At 41.7% G+C, this 17,076-nt stretch overlaps 1 long non-coding RNA gene across 3 annotated transcripts in view; it reads left to right on the top strand.

Moving 5' to 3' along the window:
• LOC144825236 (uncharacterized) overlaps window positions 1-9,096 on the top strand; it is a 34,573-nt gene extending 25,477 nt beyond the window's left edge. For 2 of the 3 annotated variants that reach the window (XR_013609342.1, XR_013609343.1), the window contains 3 exons: window positions 7,761-7,822; window positions 7,932-8,014; window positions 8,171-9,096. This is a non-coding gene — a long non-coding RNA (uncharacterized LOC144825236). The remainder of the gene's footprint in view (window positions 1-7,760; window positions 7,823-7,931; window positions 8,015-8,170) is intronic. The other variant, XR_013609344.1, reaches the window with a different exon arrangement.
• The last annotated feature ends 7,980 nt before the right edge of the window (window positions 9,097-17,076 follow it).

The following is a 17,076-nucleotide window of genomic DNA, read 5'->3' as shown; positions in this document are numbered from 1 at the left end:
TCATTTTGGGCCTATCAAGACTGGAATGTGCTGAACGGAAAAACGTATGGATCTATAACGACTAATTTCCTCTCATTTAAAGATACTGCACAATACGAATCTTTCCTTGATGAGGTCCGTCCGCCACTTGCTAAGACACTTTACAAGAAATACAGTTATGGCATCTTAAGGATACATGCAAGTGTAGCAAAGTGGTCTGTTAACAGTGACGATATATGCAGTTTATGTTCGAGCAGAGTGAGAGAAGATGATTATCATGTCCTGTTTTTCTGTCCGGCCTATGTGGTACCTAGAAGGAAATGGATTAGACCCCTCTGTCTAAACATAGGCGTAAGATCGTACAAAGAGGCAGGAAGGATCTTTAAAAATGATACCAGTCAGATATTTGCCTTTGGAATCAGTAGATTTCTGTTAGCTACAAACCATATAAGAGCTAAATTTGGACTGAAATTTTGATAGGATCGTTCTTGGATTTGAAACTCATGATTTATCTCATCCAGAATTATATATATATATATATATATTTAAAATATTAATATTTTAAATTTCATATGCCTCATAATCTCTTTTTAATTATTTATTAAGGTTTTTAATGTAACGACAAACGTAAGTGTCTTCGCCTCTTTACCAGAATTGCACCTTATTGGATTTGACATGCTTTTTTTTATTCTTTCTTTTTTATCTTGTTGTTGTTCATGTATCAGTATACATGTATGTGGTTGTTTATGTGTCTTTTATGGTACTACGTACCGAAATAAAGAATATATGATACTACTTTACCCAAAAAGCACATTAGTACAATAAGGGTCAACATGTGACCTGATGACCACATGGGAGCGTGACACGGCTTAATGTGTACAGGGTTTGGTAACGGATTAACCTTCTTGGAAGGTGGTTAAGGCCGAAGTAAGCGAGCTTAAGATAAGCAGCTCGTCACCTGCATATTTCCAGTTATTATCTCCACTAGCGACCTTACAAGCCTAATATTATTTAGCAGTTTCTGATTTGCAGTCCGCAGCCCAATAATCAGCAAATTGGTATCTGCCCACAACTTTCCTAACCAACAGTTTTAGCAATCCGTTAACCAGCATATCGGTCACTGACTTGCAGTGCCCTTGATTTAGCGAACATTCCAATATCAAAAGGCATATTATCCTTTTCGGTTTCTGAACCGAAGTGTCCCTGATTTCACGATGGACATGCCCTTAGAGTAGAGAATGCTTGCTGCTTAAAAATACCACTCTCTCCTTGTTACTTACTGTCGGGCAACATACCTCATTCTCATTGTTCTATTTTTCTCTTATTCTTTCCTCTGCTACTCTATACAGACAAAATAAAACTTACAATATAATGGAAGTGACCTTAATTATTTGTCTCACTCACTTTTAGGCCCTTGGTCACATACCAGTCAGTACTATATACACGTGTTGTCTTTTGGCATACAACTCTTTAAGTTTTGGATTTACTTGTTATCTCGCGCCTGAAGAATCTGAATACATTTCACTTCTCAGTGTCTCTTGCTGTCAGCTTGTCCTTCTCTGGTGAAGACCCTCTTCTCTGCTTGCAGCTGTGAGGTTGACCTTCCAGCTGGAGGCCCTTATCTGTGCCTACTGCTGCCAACTTTTAATTCCATCTGTAGTCTCCTCATCCCTTTTTGCTGCTGGCCTCTTATTCAGAAATGTTCCTGTCTGCTGAGGAAGTTATTAAACACTGTCCATGATATGTCCGATTATTTTCTGGATTGATACCCTCTTTTTTGTCAGTGAACCTTTCTTCTCGGACTGGTTTCACTTTCCTCTTGTTTCTCTGGCCTACCTATCTCCAAAGAGGAGGTCAGCCTAACTGAAGGAATCGGCCACTGTTATCTTTGAAGAAAGGTAAGAAAGACACCACCCAGCTTTGGCTTTAAAGTGTTACTCTTATGTTGACTCAAGTTACAGAAGCAACACCACTTGCCATCTCCTAGTAATATCCTTGTGCTATATATTTGAACCTGATACGGTTGTTCCCTTAAACTGTTTGTATGATGTACCTTTAACTTAGTAAGTATTAAGAAAAATGTAATTTACAACTTCCTTTGGTTACTGTGAACATGGGATTATGCCCACAGGGTGTTCTGCACCCTAGCTTCTTTACAGGGTTTTTTTTTGTTGTAATTTCTCTGACATCTTTAAGAAGTATATTATGATATATCTGGATGGAATTTATATTCTGTGCATCACTTTGGACATGTTTGAGAAGTCATTTGAAAATTGTTGGTGAATACTTTGACAATTAAGCTTGAAAATGTGAATTTGATAAGTCGAGGGATGAGTGCCTCTATTTATTTACTTTCATCCTCTTCCACAGAGTGTAAGATACTGCCAACCAAGCCCAGGGTTGTCAGATGGTTCACAAACAGTTTTTTTTAATGTATATTGTATAGTTAAGGCAGGGAGTAAGGAGGCATCGCAACAAACACCTTACTGGAGCAGAAATAAGCATCATAATAGTAAAAGCCACCATAGTCATCACGCAAACTAAAAATGTCATGGAGATGGGAGTTGTGGTTAAGGTGAAGAAAGATTTGTTTTTCTATACGAAAGCTTATAACAGATAAGTGACAATTGTTTCATGGAATGTTGTGGTCTAAGTTCAAAAACTGTTCATCAAAGCTGCAGACCTCAAAATGGCAGTTCAGGCATTAGTAATCTCGACGATCGAATACGAATGCACAAAACTTTCTGGACTTTCCAAAATTGCAACAGCACCTCTAAAAGCATACCTCAACACAGTAAAAAGGCTTATAACAGGTTCAAAAAAATTCGACCATATATCTCCTCACTTAAAAGCGCTAAATTGGCTACCTTATGAAGCTTGAATTCAGCTTAAACTGGTGTGTATAACACACAAAGCTCTACACTTCCAGTCACCAAGATATCTAGCTCAAAAAACTGGATATTTTGGGGGGAAGCAGACAATCCAGGAGCGCCAAAGACCTAGTGCTGAGGCCACCGGTTTTCCGCAAAAAAATAAAGAAATTATGACAGAGCGCTCCCGGGTGCTGCACCGAGAATATGGAATTTGCTGCCTCCAGACATCCGAAGGTTACCAAACCACGCAAGATTCAAGAAAGAAACCTAGATCTTTGTAATGAGCAAATACCTACCATAACCACGACCACGTAAGATTTGCCCAAATCCGCTAGCTTAAAGCCACTACCGCTTTTTGCGCAGAACTAATTTCATTTGCTCATAACAGGCTCTTGTTTCCACTGATGCTATGATAGGGTTCCTCTAGTCTCACACTCTGTAAATATGCTAATAATATTTATCAAGAAAAGGGTCTGTGACAACTTTGAATTGTACCGTAATATGTCAATCACTATTCAGAATATTGTTTCCCCGTACAACATGGTTCCTATAGTCTTACTTACTGTGAATATGTTATAGTATTTAGCATGAGAAGCGGATATGACAGTTTTGAATTGTACTTTAATACGCCATTTGCTATACAGAATATTGGTCTGAAAATGTTATCATGTCATGTACTGTGAAGTGCTCTGATACCCTACGGGGTCTAGTTTGCGCTATACAAAACAACGAATAAATAAATAAATATATATATATATATATATATATGTATATATATATATATATATATAAATCAAAAAAATATCCTTTCAGGCATAGAGTGACAAATAAATTGTGCAAAAAAGAAGCAGAGAACTCTGGGTAGTTCTCAAGTTTCGGTGGAAAGCAGCTCCTGTATAGATCACTCTCAACTACATCGACACTCTAAATCTGCTCACCTTAAATGTCTGCTTTTCTATCAAAATCTTTAAGCATAGGATTAGCACAGTGCTATCCATGCCGAGATAGAAAAGGACAAAGGGGCATATTACCAAGCAATAGCGATAATTAGGTTAGAGACAAAATTTTACCGCTGAGCTGCGGCGATTTTTACCGCAGATAAACCTTGGTATTACCAAGGTTTATCGCAAATGCGATAAAAAACGGCCGCAATGCATAAATATCGCTGAAAAGTCAGCGATATTCATGCATTACCGAGCTAATGCTCTTAGCCATGTTATCCACCTCCCATTGGATAACATGGCTAAGAACTGCTCAGGGCAGGTGTTAGCTTTTGGAGATAATCGCGCTTAGCGCGAATATCTCCAAAAGTTGGTAATAGGAGATAGCGCTGTTAGCGACTGTTTCCAGTCCCTAACATCTTGGCACGACCACTTTGCATGTCATTAGTGATAAATATCACTGACATGCAAAGTGGGGCCCAAGATGGTCGCTATCTCCTACTAGCTGTTGCTAACTGGTGTTAGCGACAGCTAGGTAATAGGGAGATAATTTTATCTCCGCTTTCTTGGCTTTTAAAGATAAACCCCCTTGTTAATATGCCCCAAAGTCTTTTGCCATTTCTACAGCAACGTTTTTAAGCATAGGACTAGCACAGTGCTGTCCTTGCCGAGCTGTAAAATGACAAAAGCCATTTATCACTCCAGCCACAATATTACAGCTTTGAATTGGTAAAATACCAACCAAATAAAAGCAACCCTTGACACAGTGTTTCGCTCTAATTAGAGCTCTTCAGAGAGGTATAGCTTTGTCCAGACACAAGAGAGCACCCAGTATAAGTAAAAAAAATACCCTTTCAGGCATAGAGTGACAAATAAATAATGCAAAATAGAAACAGAGAACTCTGGGTAGTTCTCAAGTTTAGGTGGAAAGCAGCTCCTGTATAGAGCACTCTCAAAACCAATGACACTCTAGATCTGCTCACCTCAAATGTCTGCTTTTCTATCAAAGTCAATAACTAATAACTGTAGTTATGTACAACTATATTATTGAAAATGATATCAACAACAATGATATTCTTAACATCAATATTACTTACCTGAAAACAAACAATATTCTTGACAATTATATTTCTGCATCACGATATTTCTGTCTCCTGAAATTTACAACACAATATTTTGTTCAAATAACCATTAAACACTCCTTTAGGATCCCTTATGTGTAGAGACTCCCATCCAACGCACACAGAATGCCAGTGGGAGGACGCGGATGTAACTATTTAGTGGAACTTTACAGAGCAAGGCCAGTTGGCTACTCACGACAAGGACTCAGGACATGGAAAAATACAATTGCCTGGCACTAATGATGAAAAACTCTACTCTGCCATAACCATTAAGCCTAAAAAAAACAGTACACAGACATTAGTAACATGTAGTATGGAGGGCATGTCTGGTGTGTGCATCCAGACCATAGAACCCCACCCTTGATCTCAATGCCTTTACTCATGCCAGGCGTCAGTGAGCTTGCGGATTTCTGTGAGCCATTATGACCAGCGCCCCAGTATTTTGCAGAGAAGCTCATCATTTCTGGTGGTTCTCAGCACATCTGCAACCAGAACACCATTACACTGTAGACTAAGAAGTGTAAAAAATAAAAAACAAAACAGCAAACTTTTTCCATCTATGCACCAAACATCCCTGTATCCATCATAATCACCCAAGCACTGCTCCAATTTAGGAAAGGTTTGAAGAAGCTCCTCTTAAAAGAACACTATATCACAGCATTTACCATCCACAAACCAGCTACATCTCTTATCACTCATTGACTGGTTGTGTTTTACCCAATACAGTGCTCCACTGCCTTTGCACCATCTATACAGCCCATCAAGCATATGGCATGACATAGCAGATGGCCTATATAGTTCCCCCAGAGTGACAAGTGATTAACCACTAAGTATGCTCTGGATCCAGGCATCCATAGCCAATGTTTCCACAACCAGGGAAGTATAGAAGGAATATACAATGGGCACCATCGACTCATCAAATTTCAATCCAAAAACAAGCCCCATTGATGAGCACACCTGTCAATAAGTTAAGGCTATTTATTAGCCCTGTCTGCAGCTGAAGTGCAGTGTGCCAAACTCAACGGATAAGTGTGGTGCTTCCAGCCAAAACACAGGTATAGAGTTACCAAAAAAATCAGGAGAGGCATCACAGAAGCAACCAAGGGTACATTGATCAAACATTTACAATGTCCTTGGCTTATCAAAATCGGCATGCTCATATGACTACACGAAGCGAGAATAAGTTGCCTATATGCGGTGCCATCAGCAAGGAAGCAATTATGTGGTAAGTGTCTGAAATGGAAACCTGATGAGGTTAGTTTGAGAAGTTTTATTCTTAAGTACAGAGCCACAGGATGGAGCTGCCAGCCATCTCCATCACAGTCCTTCCAACGGCTTTCCCTCAGCATTCCACATTCTATAGAATGCCCAGCACCACAACACAACCACAGATTTAACTGTGTCCTATAATATAACATAACTAATGTCCATGTGATTTGCTTCTCTTCATTCAACAAGGACCACTACTGATACACAGCCACCACTGTGCGAAATTCATAAACATTTTTTCTGGGTCAATCCACCATCATTATTGTAAATGATTGACTCACACGTGGTTAGGATACGTCATCTTTACGACCTGTGTGAATAACTTGGCAACATATTTCACTGTTGTGTTATATGGTACCTTCTTCAGGGGCAGAAGACCAGATGAAACTGTATATACTTCCCCTTGATCTAATTGGCAAATTGAGAAGCTACAAACGAGCAACCCACAGGAGTGCACTGCTGGCTACAGGTAGTCTGGTTAAGTGATCGGCGAGATGTAGAAATTGTTGAAACCATCTTTATTAGTTGATACCAAATGCCTACGTTTTCAGGCACTCATAAAGTTGACATAAAATCATCACACAAATGCTTTAGTTTTCCATGGCTCAGAAGGAGAAACATCTTTACACCCCATGCAACACAATGCATGCTATTACAACAACGCGTTGTAACAACACATGCTATTACAACGCAAGTCAGAACAAAGACTTGTTCTACGGGTCAGAAGGTGTTGGATTTAAAATCCAACACCTTCCCTTACTGTAACTTCAAAATCATTGGAAACCCCATGCTGGTGTTCCAAAGTAATGAATCTTGATTATATGACAACGCTTTGAAATGTTGTATACACCTATTCGTGTTAAGGAACAATAAAGTTTTGCTTTGCGAAGAATGGCAGTTTCATACGTTACGGCTTGGTTTGAAGTCTGTGGCGGTCATCTTGAGTATGGTTAACTACATGTATTATAAACAATCTAAAGTGAGTTTAATCTAATAACTTTAATTTAAGGGAGATGTATGTTTCTATTTCGTCGACTTTTCAAATGGGCTTAAATAGGGCGCAGAATTATGTTTCAGTGCATGTAGATGGAGGTTCCTAGGTTGTTGATTGGGACAATATAAAAGGGAGATCCAAGATGGCGCTAGACCACAACACTGCTAGAATCGGGTGGGGAGCACTCTCTTTGGCTCGGGTGAGTTGATCCTATTTAATTGATGAAGTTATATACTCTGAAGTCTGAAGATTTGGCGTGATATACAGGGGATTTCTGTTCTTTTTAAACATATACTATGGATAGGTGTAATAGGTATGTGACTCGGAAATTTATATAACTAAAGTCAATAGAACATCTAATGTGGGGTTTTAGATACTTGGTATCTTAAATAGCTGCATGTCGATTATGTAACGTGCATCGAAAGGAGGGCTCATATTTTATTGCCTTCTCGATTTGGAAGGCAGGAAGTAATAATGAGTAGTACACACGATCTATGATGACTATTTTTACGGTGTTATAGTGGTAGTTTTTAGACCACAGTATGAGAATTATTTTGTCTCTCTCTATGTGTATTACCTACAGGTAACAGAATATTTACTTCGGTCATTTCTCTTGTCCTGGATGGGGACTTCAAGGAATTGACGGTAAGAATGTAAGGAAACTTTTACTCTTTAGACAGGGTGTACCTTGTTTTAGCGTTTATGGAACACTATGGTGAGATGTAATTCCCCCCCCCCCTATTTTTTGCTCTAGTGGAATACTTTTGTCGAATTGCGAACTTTGACTTTGAACTACGGTGGCTTTTATGACTATAACGTGGATGGATATACTATTAGGTGAGCTCATCTGTTTTGGAACACCAGCATGGGGTTTCCAATGGTTTTGAGGTTTAGACTCCACGCATTTTAAATTAGAAGTGTGGTGTATACACAATGTTTAATAATTTTTGATATGGTGATTATGATCATGTATGTGATTTTACCTGTGTTTAGGATTGCTCTTCTTTAACAAGGCTAACTTGCGGAGGCATAAGAACTGACGAAACACGTGTTGGCTATTTGTGATCTGGAGAAGGCTATCTGTGAATTAGAGAAGATTTTATCGAACATCAAGAATAAAATCATCGTGGATAAAGAAAATTGATTGGACTTCTTCGTGATACATATGGTGTTGTGCTCAGGACAGTTTTCAGTTTATTTCTACTGGACTGGGTTACTGGTCCATTTCTGGGGATATGAGTGGCTGTCCCCATCCTTGGAGCACACTGTATAAGTAAATTGCATCTAATATAGGGGAATACTACTTTTTACGCATGAAAAGCCTTGCCACTGACCATTCGTTTTCCCTTCCCTTACTGTTGCAGACTGGAGTTGGAATAGTAAATTATACTATTCCAACATCCAGCGCCCCCCTTAGAGCAAGTCGTTGGTCCGACTTGCATTGTAGTGGAATGTGTTGTTACAACACGGTCATTGTAATGACTGCGTTGTAATGGCATGCCTTAAAAAAAGCATGTGATGTAACATGGCCTATTCTTCAGAAGTACAGCAGCTCTCGTAATGCAAGGCTTGCCAAAGAAGTACATAAGAACAGCACAGGATGATAGCTTAGTCGCAAGTATTTCAGCACATCATATTTAGAAATAGCCAAGCTACGTGCTATGATATTGCAATTATTTGTATGGATAATAATATTAGAGTGGAAAGTTCCAGATTGGCCACGTACTCAGGACACATGGTCAGCAACAGTATATCTCAGACCATAAATGGTACAATGGCCTTCCCTTATTGGACAACTATTCAATGCTTAATTAGTGTCACATATATTGTGACGCTCTTTCCTTTTGTGGTTTGTACTAATACAAGCTGTCAGAAATGTCCCCTCTTCGAGCACTCAGCGGCTATGCTGACTGTCTCCGTGCTGCACGTATTTGCATTATCTTGCTGATCTATAATAAAACCTATTCATGTTATGTGCTGACAGAGAGTTGGTATTATTTGTTTATTCTTTATTTAAGACTTCTACAACATGAGTGACAGGAGAATGACTTAGGACATGCGCTGGATAGTGACGAGGAATAACCCACAGGCAGGCATGCATGAAAGGGAGTGTTGGCATAATAAAATCTCTTAAAGGTTGCCAAAATCATTTACTTAAGGGACTACCCCACAGTGACGGAGGAGTTACCAACAGGGATGCACTTGTTACAAGCAGTCATGATAATGATAATATAGGGTCCAGGCAGGGGCAAAAGTAGAGTGACAAACGATAATGCACTGGGTACATACATGATCTCATGAGTCCTTCCTAAGGCGATTAGCAGCGGTGCACAAACAATGAGGAGCAGCCACAGGCATGCATGGTTGCAATAGCCAGGGCAGTGGCAGCCGTTGCAAATAAAAAGTGGTAAGTGGGTGTAGGGGCACAGGGAGAGCGCAGGAGGGGAGCGCACGGGGGTTAAAAATAAATAAAAGACTTTCCTGATGCTGGCGACCGCCTTGTGCCTAGTGTTCCTCTGCTCTCAAGCTCCCAGCACATCACAGAATCCCTATCCAATCCAGACACTGCTCTCATGCTATATGTAGCATAAAAACAGAGTGGGGATTGGCCTGAGCGGGCACGTATGACGCTCGCTCAGGCACAGCGAGTCTGTGCTGTTTCTCCACCTGGCTGTGGAATACAGATGGATTACAGAAACTTGAGTGTGCATGTCTGTTTGGCCGGCCTACGACTGCCAGTTAAACTGACATGTGCATTTGCAGCAGTGTGTACCACTCCTCCTCCCAGCCTCCCGGTGTCTATCAGGATGGCTTGGCCCTGCCCCACCCTTGAATGATAATATAATTTTATTTTTCCTTCATTCACTGCTCAGAAAGCGGCGGGGTGGCACTTCTACGCCTTAACAGGGGAGCCCCCGCTGCAGCCAGGATAATATATTCTATATTTCACCTACGCGGGCTCCAGAGTAATAACATTGGTAGTAATCTAGTGCTGTGGAAAGAATATGATTAGCACATTAAAGGACGTGCAGGAGAGCGGTATTAGATGTTGGAGGAAGGTGAAAGAGCAGGGGGTTTGGACCTAGACTCAGAAAGATACAGGAAGACGTCCTTAGCTTCTCTGCATTGTAATGGAGCATCTGAGCTGAACACCCTAGAAGAAAATATTAATAAGGGAAGGGAGGGGAAATGTGGAGAAGGGCCACAGACCCCCAGATGATGTACTAAGAGAGCCCATAAAGGAATAATATTATGCTCTTTCTACTAAACTATGCGAGCAGGACCTGGCCACCTCTGAGGAGGTGTCATTGGAACTGAATGGGTAGGAGAGACTAAGTCACAACTCTCTTCTTTTGTCGGGGAAATGCCACTAGGAGGCGAGGTTGGGCTAAAACCACCTCAGAGCTCTGGCCTCCGAAAATTAACTAAAAACCTCTATGCTCACCTGTTGCAACAACAGCAGTAATAGCACACAATAGGAATACAGCGCACACACAAGCCTATATACAATATTATAGTGCTCAGTCTGCTTAATTAGTCGGGCAGATCCTGGCCACCTGAGGGGTGTGAGTCCGGAAAACCCGGGGCACAGCAAGTCACATATCTCACCTTGAGTCCAGTTTATAACTCAGGGTGGAAGAAGAATAAAATACCACTTATGTTACATGAGGGTGAAACTCTCTCCAAATGTCACGTTACCTTAAAAAGTACGGGAGTATGCAAATTCTTTTGGTGTTACCCAAACCCCTTCGCCTGCCACATTTACATCTCCAAATCTCATCGTTTTAGGATTTATCATGCAGATTTTGTGCCAAGTTGCCAACTACTTGGTTAGTGTCTTTATTCGAGGTGGCAACGTGTGCTGGAACATGATTGTTTCTTCATATGGACGATACATTGTTCCATGAGAGGGTTTTTCAGTGCAGGTCTCTTTGTCATAAAGGCTCTTTTAAACATACATCCTTTGTGGGCTGGTATAAGAAGAAATACCATAAAAATCGAGCGGAAATTGTTTTGAAAAGCTGAGATAATGAACTTGGCAAATGTGGGTGGAATATGTTTTCATCCACTTTATAGTTAGGAATATGTTAAGTACATTTCCATCCCCAAATAGCCTGCACATACCACATTTTCCCTCCTTTTCATTAGTTTGTTTAAAATATCATATTCTTCGTTCCTCCCTGGAAAACAGTCTGAGGAATTTTTGTTAATAAAAATTTCCCTCTTGTGGTTGAAAATTATCTTTGGTAATCAAATCTTTGGCAGCCTCAAGGGACTTTCCTAACAACCAAAATGGCATATGTTCTATTAAATCTCCATTATAAGCAACGAGGTTGGGGTTGCATTCTCTATAATGTATTCCTGGGTAAACAGAATCCAAGTTAATTTTGCATTATATTGATATTGTTACGATACGAGAACTAGAACAAAGAGATTGTCCTCTACATAAATGCTTCAATGTGCCAGAAATGGTGTAAAATTGGTTTAATCAGTTTGCGGCACCAAGAAACCTATTTTTAAAAGATGCAGAACTAGATATTGTTAATGTTGGTGCTTCATCTATGAATTTCCACTAAAATATAGATCACGTTTTCGGCTAATCCTTAACCTGAGAGAAAGACAGAGACAGGAAGAGCAAGGGAGAGAGATGGTGGAGTACGCCAGCATGGTTCTAATTCAGCACTTGAATATGTGCACATGAAAGATATCACGCAACTGTACTCATTCAGGCAATGGTGCTGGAATCATTTTCACAGTATGGGTGCTGATCATCGACATTACGGAGAAATCAATGGTGAAGTCTGGAGTATGCACTCTAAAGGATGTTGTTAAAACATTGCAAGGTATGATATTGTCACACGTATAAAGGGCACTGCCCATTAAAACTGAATCTCAGTCATAAAAAACTCTGTTTTATTTGGGTAAGAATAATCTCTTAGTCACTTTTCACAACTTACAATGGTATTTTTCAAATGGAGACTAATACAACTGATGTCAGTCTGAACGTGAATTAATTGCCACTGTGCTATAACCCTTCCACATCTCAGGTAAAAAGATCTCATCCTACTGTATACTATAACTGGTCTATGTTCCACTGTGAAATAGACAAGGAAGTCTCAGCTAACTCCTAGTTGGTGTGCTTTACCGTTTTGATATTAGTGTGTCATCATAAACCCACCTCACCAGTTTGGCATTTCTAGCAAATAAATGGATTGTGCCTAAGAGGAGAAACAAGATACCTGGATATTCCCTCGTCCTTCCTCCTCCCCCCACCACGCCCCCTCTCTACCCCTGCCTTCCTCTCCTCTCAAATCCCCATAGTTCTACTTTCAAAGCAAAGATCATATGGCTAAAAGTACTGAGGCGCGTTCTGTTGCCATCCTGATAACGGAAAGAGATTTCCATAATTCAGTTGGTTGAGCTGTTGTATTTAATAATAATAATGTGTCTTGTTAAGTGCACAGCCACGTCTCGGAAGTGCCCCAAGGCTAGTGTACTGACTTCGGAGAGAAGTGTTGCCCTTACAGCTGGATAGGCTTTAAGCAGGTCCGCAGAATTTTTTCCTGAAAAGAGTTTCAGAAGGAGCTGAAAAGACACTACTGTATAGTTTCTCTTCCTATCTATACTACTATTATAAAGAGAGAACACAAACCTTTGAGCCAGGTAAACTCGGTAACCACAGCGCCAATCCACACACCCGATACATCGTTGTAATCCTCAGGGTGTGCAGATGGACATGGGCTATATAAATTAAAAATAAATACGTTAGTAAAAAATATAAGTTAAAAAAAAGTAGTCCCTTCTGAAGTAGCGCTGGCCGCGACGTGCGGGCTGACATCAGGAGCGGCGTACACGCGAGGAGCGGCATAGATCAGCGCGGGGAGGAGCAGTGACAAGGAGCGGCGGAGATATGGGGAGCAGCGGACATGACCGGCCGACAGGCGGATAGGATCGGCGGGCAGACAGTGAGGAGCGGCGGCGGGGAGGAGCGCTCAGCGGCGGATGAAGTAGGGCGCCAAGTTACCAGTCAGCAACGTGAAGGAGGAGCGGCGGCAGGGAGGAGCGGTGAGCGAGCCACAGGTAAAGGAGGAAAAACAAACGTGTGCAGTAAAGGAGGAAAAACAAACGTGTGCAGGAAAAAGTAATGTGGGCAGGTTAACAGGAGGAAAAAGAAACGGGAGGAGCGGTGAGCGAGCCACAGGTACCGGAGGAAAAACAAACGTGTGCAGGAAAAAGTAACGTGGGCAGGATAATAGGGGGAAAAACAAACATGTGCAGGTGACAAAAGCGTACAAAGTGGAGCGGGGAGCAAACGGGCCATTACAGGACGAAAAAGTGAAACAGGGCATTACAGGAGGAAAAAGTGAAACGGGGCATTACAGGAGGAAAAAGTGACGTGGGCAGTGACGTGGGCAGGTTAACAGGAGGAAAAACAAACGTGTGCAGGGGACAAAAGCATACAAAGTGGAGCGGGTAGCAAATGGGCCATTACAGGACGAAAAAGTGACGTGGCAAGTGACGTGGGCAGGTACCAAACGGGGCATTACAGCAGGAAAAAGTGACGTGACCAGTGAGGTGGGCAGGTTACAAAACGTCAGGGCGGGCGGGGCCCCTGAGCCATAATTGCTCCCGGACAACGTTGGGACGGGCTGCTAGTTATCTCATATTGATGCTCTATGCTGCTCTAAGAAATAACATCCCTAAATATAGTACCATTGAACTGCGTTTTTAGAACATTGTGTGACTACACCAGAAATTGGAAGTATCTTTTCGCTGGACTGCTCCAAGAAGCAGACTTTTGTGGACAATTGCAAGTGATGCTCACTAACTAGGTTTGTCAGATCACTCCATGTTGGCAGGACAGGTGTTGTGGGGCAAGGGTCTCTTTTGAAAACGAAATAATTATAAACCTTACAGAATGCATTGATTTGTTAAATGAAATCCCACCACGGGAGACATGATTATGTGACCAAGCAGGGCAGTTCTATGAGTAACGCTGCAGGCCAGGCAAAGACATTACGGCCATAGGCATTGCAAAGTAAGAGGCCAGGCTGAGCATCTCATTGCCTAATTATCCCCGCTGCCAGCTAACCAAGATTTGTGCGTCCAAATGTCAGGGTGACTATGTAGGCTGGCACCACCCCCTGCAATGGCACAGATGAGCTGAACCCAGGCCTGATCCTATCTACCAGCCCCTGGAACCTTTCCATCTCCCAAGTGAGTTGTGATGAAAGTGTATTAATTGGCTAATGTTACTTTGTGCTATTTATTAACTATTTATAATGCAATTGGGAACTTGTGTTAATATGTGGTGCATGACTGTGCTACTTATTGCAATTTAATTTAAGTTGTGCTCACTAATACGTACCACTCTAACTATCCCTGTTATTTTAAGGAAATACTTTTTTTTAATTAAAAGGCATTTCTTTCACTTACCAGAGCCAAATATTAAATTAGATACACTGAGTTGTTTCACCTTTTATAGCTTCAACCAGTATGTAGATTTTGTTTAGGATATGAGCTATTATGTTGAGTTTGGAAGAACCAGATCCTCCACCCTGCCAAACTCAGAGTTACCCAGCGTCGGAGGAACTATAGTGTTTCTGATATCAGCGCCTCAGCTGCCTCGCTATCAGAAACCTTGACATGGAAGCCTGTCTATTTTTTCTTTGCTTCGTCTGCCATGTGAGGCAAGGCAAACCCAGGCAGGGAAAGAACACAATGGCCTTATGCGAGGGAGAAAACTTGTCTGTGGGGCAGAGCCATTGCTATTTTGTTTTTCACAAACAGAATGCGTGGTGCCTGTAGGAAAGGACCTCTTTTTGTATGATCACCCTCCCCCACCAAGTTTTTGAACTGATGCTGCCGTTTTTTCGAGTCTGTAGTGCACTGGGCCCTGCTTTCCGGGCACCAGTGCTTATGCTCTAACCCCCAAAGTTAGTGTACAATTGGCTAATACCCCAATTGTTAACTTAATGTATTCATAAGTCACTATTATATGGTACAAGAGGACTCAGAGCTAGTAATTTAAATGCCACAAGTGGACTGCTGCACTTAATTGTGCAACCGCTACACTGACAAGGTAAAAACATTACTCTCAGGCTGTCACTGCAGCCTGGTAAGGCATCTTTAAACCAAATGGCGATCACACGTTCTCCTGCCCACTTTTTTGTGTAAGCAGGCAGGCTGGCATCACCTCCAGTGGGGAAAAAACAGTTGCAAAGCCAGTTTCCTGATTGGTGTGGCTTGTTATGCGGGGCATACGCAGGAGAGACAGGGGTAAAATGTGTGCACCATCTTGGATTCGGGTACAGATGAGTTTCCTGGGATTGTTTAGTGGCTAAACTCCCAGGAAGTGATATAAAGTGGGAATGGTAGCCTCATGGGAAGTATTGCCCCATTGGCTAGAGCCCAACCCTCCCACAAACACGAAGAAGGCATAAAAGTGGCACCCAATACCCACAGTCCTCAGACCACTACTGGAGTGGAAAAAGAAGGAAGAAGGAATGCCCTGCTGCTCCCTGGACCCATCAGAAAGGTTGCACCAAAGACTGGACTGCACTTGCTGCACAGAAGGAACCTGCAAAGATGACCATGCCTGCTGAGCCCACTTATGGAAAAAGCTCCACTTGTGCCAGGACGGAAGAAGTGACTCCAAAGGCTAGGTGGCTAGACACCTACTAAGCAGCAGGGAACCCGTCAAAAGCCCAGCTGCCAATAATGCATGTCTGAATGTTCCCAAGCTGTATCCAAGCCCATAGGACTGCAGTTGACTCGGGTTGCTCTGCAAGAAAGAAAAATTCACCTGCAAGTAAACGCTGAAGACCGCTGGAACCGGAGGACCATCTGACCAGTTTTGACTGGACCGACACTGTACTCCCCCTCTGCACCATCGGAGACTAAGACTTAAGGTTAGAGATTACCCCTGACACTCGTGGAGTTTAGGGTACCCCAGGAGTACTCACTGCATCTTTGCAGCAAATCCATTATTTTCAACATATTCAACATCCTCAGCATCCTGCACTCTAGGCTGGACTGCTGAAAAGCGACAGATGACTCTCTTCCCAGATCTAAGTGGTCCCTGTGACTGGCCCCAACTCAGTTGTGGCCTCTCCAAGCTAAAAGGAGTAGCCCTACTAGCCAAGTGGCTAAGAGCTGCTCAACCAATTAAAAATAATTTACTTACCTTTGAAAAATCATAACTTTGGTTTCCCTCAAAGGATTTTTGTCATTTTAGTGTCTGATTTAAGATTCAATTACTTTTTTAATTTAAATCTACTGTTATAAATTGTTGTTGGATTTTTATTGTGTCGTGTTTCGTACATGTTCTTTGTTTTGGTACTTCTAAATGCTTTACATTTGTTTCTTTGATTACGCCTGACAGATCTGTGCCACAGCTAACCAAGACTGAGCTAAGCGTTTATAAAAAAAATTAATAATCAACTTTCCTACAGTGCTTTGCTCAGTATTAATCTAAGTCTTAAGTGCATTCATGCACTGCAGATGCTTTTAAGATGAAGACATTTACAACAGGCAGGTGGGGATCTTAACATACGGTGGGTGTTAAACCCTTAATTGTGCAGAGATAGCTCCTCCTAGATATAGCTAGCTTGGTGGGCTAACCATTGTTTTTTAAATAAGGCCCTTTATTTCTGAAACCCTATTTGCAGCTCAGGATGGACGGAAGAATGGAGAAAACCAGTGGCAGCCGGAACAGATCGCGGTTGGGGTGGATGGGGTGTGAGGTACACGGAAGAGGTGGGTGTAAATAAAAAAAGAAAGAAAAGAACTTACCATCACACCACATCTCTCCTCGTAGTCCCTCACTCTGGCCGGAACAGAAAGCACACCCAGGCTCCAAGTCAGCCAATCAAAACACTGTATTGCAGTGTTGTGAT

Source organism: Lissotriton helveticus, chromosome 3_1, assembly GCF_964261635.1.
Source record: "Lissotriton helveticus chromosome 3_1, aLisHel1.1, whole genome shotgun sequence".
Taxonomy (NCBI): Eukaryota; Metazoa; Chordata; class Amphibia; order Caudata; family Salamandridae; genus Lissotriton; species Lissotriton helveticus.
This window is presented reverse-complemented; position numbering and strand designations above follow the sequence as displayed.